This window comes from Leucoraja erinacea, chromosome 19 (assembly GCF_028641065.1).
Source record: "Leucoraja erinacea ecotype New England chromosome 19, Leri_hhj_1, whole genome shotgun sequence".
NCBI classification, from domain to species: Eukaryota; Metazoa; Chordata; class Chondrichthyes; order Rajiformes; family Rajidae; genus Leucoraja; species Leucoraja erinaceus.
This window is the reverse complement of record NC_073395.1, coordinates 16,718,168-16,731,058: the sequence shown is the minus strand read 5'-3', so window position 1 is coordinate 16,731,058 and position 12,891 is coordinate 16,718,168.

Sequence of the window (12,891 nt, the reverse complement as noted above, 5' to 3'; positions counted from 1 at the left end):
ACTTCTCTAACTTCAAGTAACTCATGCTTTACCTCTCTCTCCATCCCGCCCCCTTCCTAGTTCTTGTAAATGACCCAGTCATTCTCACAACATGGTACAACATCTATATAATTAAAAGTCTCATCTTGACTACTTCCTGTTTGCGCTGTATATTGATTTTAGAAAAAACGCCACCCTGTATCGCTGTGAATTTTACTCACAGTCCTCCTCCGATGAGCCAGCCCCGACGATTTTTCCTATCGATGTAAAATCAAAAAGTTATGAGTTTTTAAAAAACCTTGAGATCAGCTGATTGGTCCTCTCGCCTGTCAATCACCACAGTGAAGGTAACACCCCTTCCAGGGGGGGCAGGACTATAAAACCCCGGATGCCTGGACGTGAGTCAGTCACTCTGCAAGATCGCGAGGGAGAGGCCACGACTGTCATTCTAAGCTGTGAATCAACTGAACTGTGAGTCTGCAAAGTGCAATAAATGATTTGTTAGCCCTGACAACGCCATGAGTTGTTTGGCCTGCTGCCCTGCCTGTGCTTGAAACTGCAATGCTTTATTGCCATGAGTTGTTTGGCTGCTGCCCTGCCTGTGCTTGAAACTGCAATGCTTTATTAGGTCTGACTGTGTTTGGAAGGAATAAATTCTTTATTAGGTCTGACAATGTTTGGAAGTAAATCCTTTATTAGGTCCGACTGTGTTCGGAAGGAATAAATGCTTTATTATGTCCGACTGTGTTTAGTCCAAAAGTCCCGCTCATTTTGTGACTTCCGCTTAGTGGAGAGGTCGCGCTGATTGCGTAATTTCCGGTGAGTGCAGAGGTTGTGCTGATTGCGGAAGTTCCGCTGACTGCGGAAGCTCCACAGTGGAGAGGTTGCGCTCAGCCATGTGAGTAGATTCAAGAAAGGTTACTGTCATATATATGGTGTGTGAGTCAGTGTGTTTGTGAGTATATGTGAGTGTGTATGTGTGTGTGTGTTGGAGTGTATGCGTGTGTGTGTGTGAGTGTGTATGTGTGTGAGTGTATGTGAGTCTGTGAGTGTGTGTGTGTGTGCGTGCGTCTGCGTGTGTGTGAGTATGTGTGTGTGTGTGTGTGTATTGGAATTGGTGGAGAGGTGGAACATTGCGTTGGGGGACCAGCCCTCCCATGTGAAGCTGGGATCCAACGGGTCCCACATATTCTAGTAGTTTTATTAAAGATTACTTACAGTACACTTCAGCATGTTGTTATAGCTGTGTAGCGACGATTAGACTAGCAGCACAAGCTGGGTTACGGTAATATAAACCGTGTAGTAAGCAGAGCCTCTAATAATAAAGCACTACAATTGCTTTGTGTGTAGTAACCAATTTACATCTTTCCTTGTAGAAATAAAATGAAACGCACCTAAATGCAGGTGGCCTATAAGCATGAACACACAAATATGTGATGGCGAAGAAATACAGTACCCAAAACGCTAATAACGCATGCAGTGACGTATAGATGGTTTACACAAAATCCCCATACCTAAGGGGTGGCTTACATACTCGTCTCGCACGTGTGTGGTATAGATCCGCATCTCCTCCCTTCACCGGGGAAGTAACCGGGGACCCATGCATGGACGGCGCCGGAGACCCATGTCGGTGGGGTGGAGAAGGCGAAGCCGCTGAGCGGGGCGCCGAACATTGTGGTGAGGCCGAACAGTTGCAACTTTTGAAAGCTCTCTGGTGCTGTGGGTACCAGGACCAGGCAGTGTCCTTGTGAGTCAGTTCCCACAGGGGGGAAGATATATCGCTGAGGTTGGGAATTAATTTTCCCCAGTAGTTGACCATTCCTAGGAATCTCTGTAAACTCGTTACGTCAGTGGGAACTGGCATCTTGTTGATGGCAGTGGTCTTGGAGGGGTCTGGTCTGAGGCCATCACTGGTGAAAATGTGACCAACATAGTTGACTTCTGTGACACAAAATCTGCAGTTTAGAGGGTTGAGCTTGAGATGGATGTCTTTAGCACGGTCCAGTACTTTTTTTAAATTGGCATCATGTTCAGCCATGTTGCATCCGTCAACGAGAATATCATCAACAATTATGGCACACTGGTACCCCGCAAATAATTGTTCCATTATGCATTGGAAAACTTTGTTAGCAGAGTTGATGCCAAAGGGCATCCGCAGGAATTTATAGCGGCCAAAAGGGGTGCCGAACGTGGTGAGATTGGACGAGTCGGGGTCCAGCGGGATCTGTCAAAACAAACTTTTGGCATCCAGAACAGAGAACACTGATGCACTATCTGAGCAGCAACTTCCTCCACTGTGCGCATCGGGTAGTGTTGGCGTTTGATTGCTGTGTTTAGGTGTCTGGGGTTGATACAGATTCAGATTTCTACCCTGTTTTTCTTTGTTGCAATCACCATGGTAGAAACCCAGTCAGACGGGTCAGTGACCCCCCCAGGGACACCATCCGCTGGAGCTCATAGCATGTGGGATGCGGTGTGGTGCTTGGACCACAGGTAGGACATTTGGATGCTGTGGCGATGCTGTACTTGATGGGCAGCTTTCAAAGCTTGTCGTCAAATTGTTATTTGTATTCTGAAAGAATCTGCTGAGTGGAGCCCTCAGTGGGAGAGATTTGATGGACAGCAGGCCCAAAGGTGACCAGTCCTAAATCCTGACATGCGTTAATGCCAAGCAGAGTTGTAGAATCCTCACGGACAATGAAAAACTTCAGTTTGTGAGCTTGTGACTCCAGGCGGCAATTCAGTTCAGTTTTTCCAAGTGGGAGCAGTTCCCCTCCCCCATTGGCTCGTAAAGTGGCCGTAGTGTTTGCAATATGTTTGGCATTACGGATTTATATAAATTCAGATAAAGACATGACATTACATTTAGCACCATTGTCAATCTTTGTAACTGCGATGTTGCTGTTAACGAACAGAGGGACTTTAGGGTCAAGTTGCTTATTAGTGGAAGCAAGCAGCGCGTTGATGTCTGGACTGTTATCTTGGTACTCAGTGAGGCGAGCAGAGGATGGCGCTTCCATCTCCTGGAATTCGTTATCAGTAGCTTCATGTTTTAACAGGTGTACAGTTTGTCTTGGGAACGAATATGCCATGCGAGACGGACAGCATCTCATGAAGTGGTTAATCTTCTTACAGTAGTGGCAAATTTTACCATAAGCAGCGCAGAATTCACGACCTGGAGCGTGGGAGCCTTCACAGTTAGAGCACCGTTCGATAGATCTCTGAGGCTGTTGGGGATGCGTTTGGGGTTGTGAACGCCGGTTACGATAGGAGGTTCGGTAGCATTGACATTGTACGAGGATCGTGGCCCTGAGCCGAAAGACTTTGTGTGAGAAACAGCTCAGCAATTCTGCAAACATGTTCAGCTTGGGCCAAGGTCAATTCAGCATCACAAAGCAATTCGTCTAGTACCTTATCACTAAGCAGGCCTACCAGTTTGTCACAGATGAGATCTTCACACAGATCTCTGAAACGGCAGCGTGCAGCCATGTGTTTTAGATCACTGATGAAGTTTTCAACAGGGTCTCCTTGCTGTTGGTAGCGAGCAAAAAACTTAGTACGTTCAATTATGGAGTTGGTACGAAGGTTGCATAGCTGTCTGAACTTAGTGAGCAGGACTGCAGGGTCATCAATAGTTTCAGCAGGCACCACAACCTGGTTGTTGTGATCCAGAACTGCAGGCTTGTAGTCAAAATGCTCAGCGCACTTCATTGTTTCAGGGCCAGTGACATTGAGTAATATAGAGGCACGCACGTCTGGTGCAGCGTTGCGATGAGCAGCGCGAATGTAATGGTTTTAGTCGCGCTCAAAGATGCGCCAGCGTTCAGCGATGTTCGAGTCAAAGATCAGAGGGTCTGGACGGCGAAGCGATCTAGCCATGGCTGCAATAGTGAATATACAAAACTAAGTGAACAAAATAAAAACCGATACAATTAAACATGAGTGTGTTCGCAACCACATCTTGACACCATGTAAATGGCCCAGTCATTCTCACAACATGGTACAACATAGTTTTATTAAAGATCTCTTACAGTACACTTCAGCATGTTGTTATAGCTGTGTAGCGACGATTAGACTGGCAGCACAAGCTGGGTTACGATAATATAAACCATGTAGTAGGCGGAGCTTCTAATAATAAAGCACTACAATTGGTTAGTGTGGAGTAACTAATCTACAGTTCTCTGACCAATCCGACAGTTCCACTGATTACATTTTATCTCTGTATGCTTCGTTATCACATTCTCCTAGCTAACAATCATATATTCTACATTTTTCTTGAACTGCATCCCCTTTGATGTCTAATTTTCGCACCTTAGACTTCCTTATCTCTGTCTCCCTCTTCCCGGACTCTGAAGAAGGGTCTTGACCCAAAACTTCACTCATTCCTTCTATCCAGAGATGCTGCCTGTTACTCCAGGCACCTTCTATCCAGAGATGCTGCCTGTTACTGCCTGATGCTCAGTTACTCCAACATTTTATGTCTATCCTCGGTATAAACCAGCATCTGCAGTTCCTTCCTTCACATTCCTCCTGCAGGAAGCTATTCGCCGGGTCTTTCGTTCAGCCACAGCGATAGGTTCGACGGAGTCCCCCGGAAGCTGCAATCTGCTGGGTCTTGAGTTCGGCCACACAGGGCCACAGCCTCCTGGGAGCTTCAGCTGCACATGGTCTCCTAGAAGCTTCCTGCTTACAGGGTCTCTGGCACTGTGAGACAGCAACTTTATTGCTACTGTGCCACCATGCCATGTGCATCTTTCATTCTTTAAGATAATATTTTGTAAATTCACAATCTCTCTTCCTTTGGATAGTGCACATTAATTAAATACCACTTGTTTATACAGCATCCATACACCATCTCAGCCACACAAACATACACACATGCTCACAGACAAGCAAACACATATAGACATACAATACGCACGTGCTCACAGACAAACATATACATTCTCACAGACAAGTTAACGCACATGTGCTCTCTCTTTCACACGCAACTCTGGTGTACACAACTGTCACAGTACAATGCGCAGCAGTTACCTCTCAGTCCCGGCGATGTGGTTTTGATCCTGACCTCGGGTTCAATGGTTCAATGGTGCTTTTATTGTCACATGTGCGAAGTGCAAACGCACAATGAAATTATTTTCTTACAAATAGTCCTGTAGAATATTGTCATACCTAAGCACATCCCCGATTAGCAAACTGTACAGAAATAGTCTACTGATCCCGCATGCAAGAGTGTTTTGGCGCCATTTTCAAAGTTCAGTCCACGCTCTACTTGTTATGAGCAGTGCCCGTTCCAGGCAAGCACCAGGCTGCTGCGGGCCTCCAGCCATTGCCTTGCAGCCATCGACTGCAGAGGTTTCTTCTGGGTACTCCAGTCAGCTCCCACATTCCAAAGATTTCTGGGCTTATGAATTAATTGGCCATTGTGTCGGTGGGGGCGCTGCGAGACAGCGAGACAGCTGTAGCATGTTAGTCATTTTTTGTTGTTGTTGTTTTTTTTAGTATAAATGTGTGTTTTAATGTCTTTCGGTGTGTCTTGTGTGGGGGGTGGTGTTGTGGGTGGGGGGGGGGGGGGGTAAGAGGGAAAAACCGCTTTCGGTCGCCTCCTCCACAGAGAGGCGACTTTTTCCATGTCACCTCCCTCGCGGCCTAACTCTAACGATTGGTGCGGCCTTTCCCGGAGTCGGACCCGGAGCTTCAGCAGCAGGCGCAGCGTGGACTTTTTCCGATCGCTGGCCCACGGACTGTTCAGTCTGAAGCCGCAAAGCGGCGTCCCGAGCCTGGGATCCCTCGCAGGGGAAGGGGACCACCAGATAAAAAGAGCTCCGACCCGCCGGCCCGCGGCCTACAACACCTTGAAGCCGCGGACTGCGGTGCTGCCAGCCACGGGCGCAGCGGGGACTGACTTACTTACCATCTGGAGCGGGATCCCTCGCCGGGAGTCCTTGGAGAAGAGCTCCGACCACCGGCCTGCAGCCTGCGTCATCCTGAAGCCGCGGTCTCCGGTAGGGAAGTATCGATTCGGAACTTACCTTCCAGACGAGAGGGCCTGTTATCTGGCCACCCTCAGCGGCGACTGCGGAGATTATGGCCCCGACCATGGGGGGAAATGGAGGAGGACTGACTATACTTTGTGCCTTTCACCACAGTGAAGAATGCTGTGGTGGATTTTTATGTTAAATTTTTATTGAGTATTGAGTTTTTTTTTTTATAGTACCGCTGCTGACAAGTTCATTTCACTGCACTTTATTGTGTATGTGATGAATAAATCTGATTGATTGATTGATTGATTGTACATGGCCCCTGGTGTTGGTGGGTGGATTGTACATGGCCCCTGGTGTTGGTGGGTGGTAGAGGAACTGAAGGGCATGTGTGAGAATAGGTTGAAATGAAATAAGTCAGGAAAAGGAACTCGTGTTCCAGCATACAGTGCATTCAGAAAGTATTCAGACCCCTTCATTCCTTCCACATTTTGTTACATTACAGCCTTATTTTAAAATGGATTAAATTCATTTTTTTATCACCAATCTACACACAATACCCCAGAATGAAGAAGCGAAAACATGTGTTTAGAAATGTTTGCAATGTAATTAAAAATAAATAAATGAAATATCACATTTACATAATGAAGTCCCTATCGCTGCCCAGCCTTCACCACCATCGCTGTACCACTGCCGAAGCCCCACTGCCGTCAAGAGACCATTCGGCTTTTCTGCCGCCTCCTGGGAGGCCTTTGGGGGCGAGTCGGGCCTACTGACTCTACACTGGCCTAGAAAAGTTGGATGAATATTTTGACTGGGAGACTTCCCCAGAGAGCTGCAACGATGCATATAGAGAGAGTTTAAGCAGGAATCGGCATGCAGCTTGTAGCAATTCACCTTCCTCTTCCATCACCTCAACTCTGGATTTGACCCGCTTCTCTGCATGGGGTCGGTGTCCTTCCCCTCCATCAGTAGCCAATGGATCAGGTAATAGCTGCTGTGGAGGCACAGGGGGACATCACTCGACAACGTATCCACCCGGAGTCCGAGAGTGATCCAGGAGGAGCTCTGGTTTCAGGCATCAGGAAGAGACAGGTATATTACAGAGCATTTAAGTGCAATATCAGCAGCTGTACAGAAGATGGCACAGTGGGGCATCTCGTGGAGCTGCTGCCTCGCAGCACCAACAACACAGGTTCAATCCTATCAGTGTCAGAGTGGAGGTTTCACGTTCTCTCTGTGAATATGTAGGAATATGTAGGAATCTGTTTCCTCCCCGCGAGCGAATAGTCACTGTACATTGCCCTGAGTGGGCAGTTGAGTGGTATAATCAGGGGGGAGAATAAAATGGGATTATTGTAGGATTAGTATAATTGGTTGGTTGATGGTTGTTGCAGATTTAGTCGACTGAAGAACCTGTTTCTGCGCTGTGTCTCCCTAATGACTTTAATGGAAACCAGCCATGAGTAGATTACTGTCAAGAGTCAAGAGTGTAAATGCCATAAAGCACTGGGATCAGAATAATTACATTCTTAGTTGCTGCAGCTTTACAGGGCGCATTAGCACGCTATAGCAAATAAATATGCAATAAATAATAGTATGATAAATTACCGGTTATACCAGGTAAACCAGATCATCTCAGTGCAAGTAGAAGCATGTGGTGCAACATATACAAAGTCCATAGACTAGACTTTAGAGATACAGCTTGGAAACAGGCCCTTTGGCCCACTGAATCTGTGCCAATACACAATAGACAATAGGTGCAGGAGTAGACCATTCGGCCCTTCGAGCCAGTACCGCCCTTCACTGTGATCATGGTTGATCACTTCCCCTTTCCTGACTTCTCCCCATATCCCTTGACTCCACTATCTTTAAGAGCTCTATCTAACTCTCTCTTGAAAACATCCAGAGAATTGGCCTCCACTGCCTTCTGAGGCAGAGAATTCCACAGATTCACAACTCTCTGGATGAAAAAGTTTTTCCTCATCTCCGTTCTAAATGGCCTACCCTTCATTCTTAAACTGTGGCCTCTGGTTCTGGACTCCTCTGACATTGGGAACATGTTTCCTGCCTCTCCCTTAATAATCTTGTATGTTTCAATAAAATCCCCTCTCATGTTTCTAAATTCCAATATGTACAAACCCAGTCACTCCATTCATTCAACATATGACAGTCCTGCTATCCCGGGAATTAACCTCGTGAACCTACGCTGCACTCCCTCAATAGCAAGAATGTCGTTCCTCAAATTTGGAGACCAAAACTGCACACAATACTGTAGGTGTGGTCTCACTAGGGCCCTGTACAACTGTAAAAGGACCTCTTTGCTCCTATACTCAACTCCTCTTGTTATGAAGGTCAACATGCCGATCAGCGATCAACCTGTACACGAGCACTATACTACACACTAGGCAAAATTTACAATTTTACCAAAGCCAATTAACCTACAAACTTGTACATCTTTGGAGTGCGGGAGGAAACTGGAGCACCCGGACAAAACGCACGTGGTTGCAGGGAGTACTTGCAAACTCCTTACGGACAGCACCTGTAGACAGAATCGAACCTGGATCTCTGGCATTGTAAGGCAGCAACTCTACTGCTGCACCACTGTGATACCCTAATATTTGTTATCCATAGTATTTGGTGCTGAGGTAGGGTTGTTGTTAGTATTGTCCAGTGTGGTGCAAAAGCCTGTTGATGGCAAGAAGCTGTTCTTGAACCTGGAGGTAACGGTTCTCAAGCTCCTGTACTTTCTTCCCGGCAGTGGCAGTGAGCTGAGAGTGGATTATGTTGTTGTGGGTCTTTGATGATTTTAGCTGCCTTCTTGAGGCAGCACTTCATGTAGATCCCTTCGAAGGTGGGAAGATCTGTACCCGTGATGGGCCGGGCATGGATGGAATGATATCACTGTGAGCTGCTCTGCAGGAGTAGGGAGATGACACATGTCAGCAGATTAATTTTCAAGGTGAGCAGAGACACCGGCCCACATGTTGCCCTCTCACGGGAGTAGGGAGATGTCAGCTGTGAACGTGTTCCCATTGGCAAGAGCAGAGAAATGTCCGCAGTTACATATCTCTCTCTATTGTGAGGGCAGATAGTTCAAATTGACTCCAGGGAGATGAATGGACGAGGCCGTGCCCAAGTCGGAGCCTGTCGGCTGTTCAGCCCGGAGGTTGGTATTGATGGTTGTACAGTCTGGGTTGTACCATCAGCTACCAAAACCCATCCGCAATGTGGTCACGAGGATATATCACTGAGCTTTGAAAGAAAAATAAAATGAAATGAGGTGTTTGTTTTCAGAGTCATAGCATGATACAGCATAATAGCATCTCTTCAGCCCAACCTGTCCATGCTGACCCAATTGCCCATTTGAGCTAGTCCCACTCACTGCTACCGACCCATATCCCTACAAATGTTTGCTCACCACGTACCTGTCCAAGTGTCTATTAAATATCACAATTACACCTGCCTTTACAACTTCCTCTGGCACCTACCTTTATGCACCTCCCATCCTCTGTGTGAAAAATTGCCCCTCAGGTTGCCTTTAAATTTTTCGCTCTCACCTTTCCAATGTCTTGTACAGCTGTAACATGACGTTCCAATTCTTGTACTCAACAGTTATTTATAAGTGGAGACACAAGAGACTGCAGATGCTGATGAGCAAAAAACAAGATTGGAGGATGTGGTGATCTTATAGAGGTGTATGAGAGGCTATAAAATCACGAGAGGAATAGATCTGGTACATGTACAGAGTATCTTGCCCAGGATAGGTGAATCAAGGACCAAAAGACATAGGTTTAGGTGAAGGGAAAAAGATATAATAGGAATCTGAGGGATAACTTTTTCACACAATGGAACAAGCTGTCGGAGGAGGTAGTTCAGGCTGGAACTATCCCAACGTTTAAGACAGGTACATGGGTAGGACAGGTTTGGAGGGATATGGATGAAATTCAGACAGGTGGGACTGGTGTAACTGCGACATGTTGGCCGGTGTGGGCACGTTGGGCCGAAGGGTCTGTTTCCACACGGTATCACTCTATGACTCTATGACCTTAAACCTATGTTCTCTGGCTTTAGACTCCCCTGCCCTGGTGAAAAAGTGTGGCTGTTCACCACATCCATGCACCCCATGAGTTTATAAACCTCTATTTGGTCACACCTCAGCCTTCTACACTTTGGGAAAATAAGACCCAGCCTATCCAGATTTTCTTTCTTTACAACTAAATCCCTCCCATCCTCGTGAATCTCATCTGGCACCCATTCCAGATTAATGACATTCTTCCTCTGGTAGGGTGATCAGAATTGTACACAGTATTCCAAAAGTAGCATTTCCAATGTCTTGTGCAGCAGTAACATGATGTCCCAACTCTTGTACTCAACAATCATTTATAAATGGAGACACAAGAGACTGCAGATGCTGGAATCTTAACGATAAAAAGGTTTGGAGGAACTCAGTAGGTCAGGAAGCGTCTGTGGAAGGAAATGGACAGCCGGCACTTTGGGTCGAGACCCTTTTTCAGACTGATGGAATAGCGGGGTAAAAGTTAGAAAAGAGCAGTGTGGGCAGGACAAAGCCTGGCAATTAATAGGTGGACAGATAGGTGTAGCAGTGTTAAAGGCTAGAGATATGCCATTTATTGTCACTATACATGTACAGTGAAACTGAAAGCTGCTCGTACTCAGGTGCAAATAAGACAAAATGTGTCAGATAAGGAAAGAAAAGGAGGAGTAAAATGCAAAGCCAGAGTTCTTGTCAGTTTCTTTGTTGAGCTAAATTAAGGCGAATGTTGCAACCAAAAGCGCTTGAACAATTGGTTGGGAAGAAAGCCAAACTGTAAGAAAGAGGACTGCGCCTCCTTTTCAAGATGGCTTGTAAATATTGTTCATGGGGATCACCGACAAGGGAGGAGTGTGTTCAGACTTGTGGCTGGAAGGATGTCATGCCGTGTCTATGCAAAGAAATTACATGATTATTACAATGATTCGACAATATACTTCCAGACCAGAGCATTTCTATTTCCAAATCAGAGCTGTGTTATTCAAATCAAGTCAAGTTGAGTCAGGTTTATTGTCAGATGCACAAATATGGTGTGATACAGGAACAATGAAAATCTAGCTTGCAGCAACATCACAGGCACATATACAATCAGTTTATCAGACTTTATCCTGCACTAAATGTTTTACCCTTTATCCTTTACCAGTGCGCTGTGGACGGTTTGATTTTAATCATGTATAGTCTTTTCTTTGGCTGGATCACACGCAAACAAAAGCTTTTCACTGTATCTCAGTACCCATGATAATAATAAACTAAACTAAACTAATTACACATAACTCACAGATAAAATTTTAGGGCAGTGAAAAGGAACAGTCTTTAAAAAAAAAACACATTAGTATGGAAATGCACAATTAGTAAACAAGTCCATGGTGGTGAAATTGATGGTCTGTAGTGTTCCATTACTGAGGTGGGATGAGGGTTGTGCAGGTTGATTCAGGAATCTGACAGTTACAGTAAAGTAGCTATTCCTGAATCTGGCGGTGTGGCACTTCAAACTTCTGTACCTCCTGCCTGAAGGTAGCAGAAAGAGGGCACAGTGGGGATCCTTCATAATAGATGCCCCCTTCTATAGGCAGTGCCTCGTGTCCATGCTTTCGGTGGTGAGCCCCTGGTGGACCAGGTTGAGTCCACAACTCTCTGCTGCCTCTTGTGTTCCTTTTTTTTTTACATTTCATAATAGACCTTATTCGAGATATAAATATATAAAAAACATGATCCTTACAAGACTCCATCCGACATTCTCAGAGGCTATACATACATACAACACAGTTTCCCCAAATCACAAATTTATCCCCCCATTCTTGCCACTCATGTGGCCCACCGGCGTGGAACCCCTTCCTTTATTTTGAGGGGCGTCTACACCACACCCTGCCCCCCATGTCCAGCAGCAGAAGGACCCTAGACTGTGGTCCTTCCCCACCAAGCCTTGGCGTTGGTTGCACCGAGCTTCAGTGTGTCCCTCAGCACGTACTCCTGCAGTCTGCAGCGAGCCAGTCGGCAACATTCCCCGACGGACACCTCGCTCCGCTGGGTGGTGAACAACGCTCGGGCAGACCAAAGAGCATGTTTCACCGAGTTGATGACCTTCCAGCAGCACTCGATGTCCGTCTCTGAATGCGTCCCTGGGAATAGTCCGTAAATCAGAGTCCTCTGTGACGGAGCTGTTCAGAATAAACCGTGACAGGGACCCTTGCGGACCTCTCCAGAATCTCTTAGCGAATCCACACTCTAAAAAGAGGTGGGCAACCGTCTCCTCTTCATGGCAGCCGTCCCGAGGGCAGCGTGTGCTGGTAGTGAGGTTCCGATGGTGCAGGAAGGATCTGACTGGGAGGGCTCTCCTCATCGGCAGCCAAGCCAGGTCTTGGTGCTTGTTGGTGAGTTATGGCGATGAGGCATTTTGCCAAACAAGCTGGGCAGTCTGCTCCGGGAACCACGCCACCGGATCCATGGAGTCATTCCCTGCAGTGCCTGCAGGACATTCCGCGCTGACCACTGCCCGATGGACTTGTGGTCAAAGCTGTTGGTCTGAAAGAACTTTTCCACGAACGACAGATGGTGCGGCAATGTCAAACTGAGTGGCACATTGCGTGGCATCTGCGCCAGGCCCATCCTTCACAACATTGGGGACAAGTAGAACCTCAGCAGGTAGTGACACTTGGTGCTCACGTGCCTTGGCTCTACGCTCTGCCTGATGCAGCCATACACGAAGGTGGCCATCAGGGTGAGGGCAACGTTGGGCACGCTTTTACCCCCGTTGTCTGCCGACTTGTGCATTGTGGCCGGTCGCACCCGGTCCATCCTCGACCCCCAGCTGAACTGGAAGACAGCCCAGGTGATACCTGTGGCATAGCAGGGAGAGACAGGCCACAACTGCGCCAA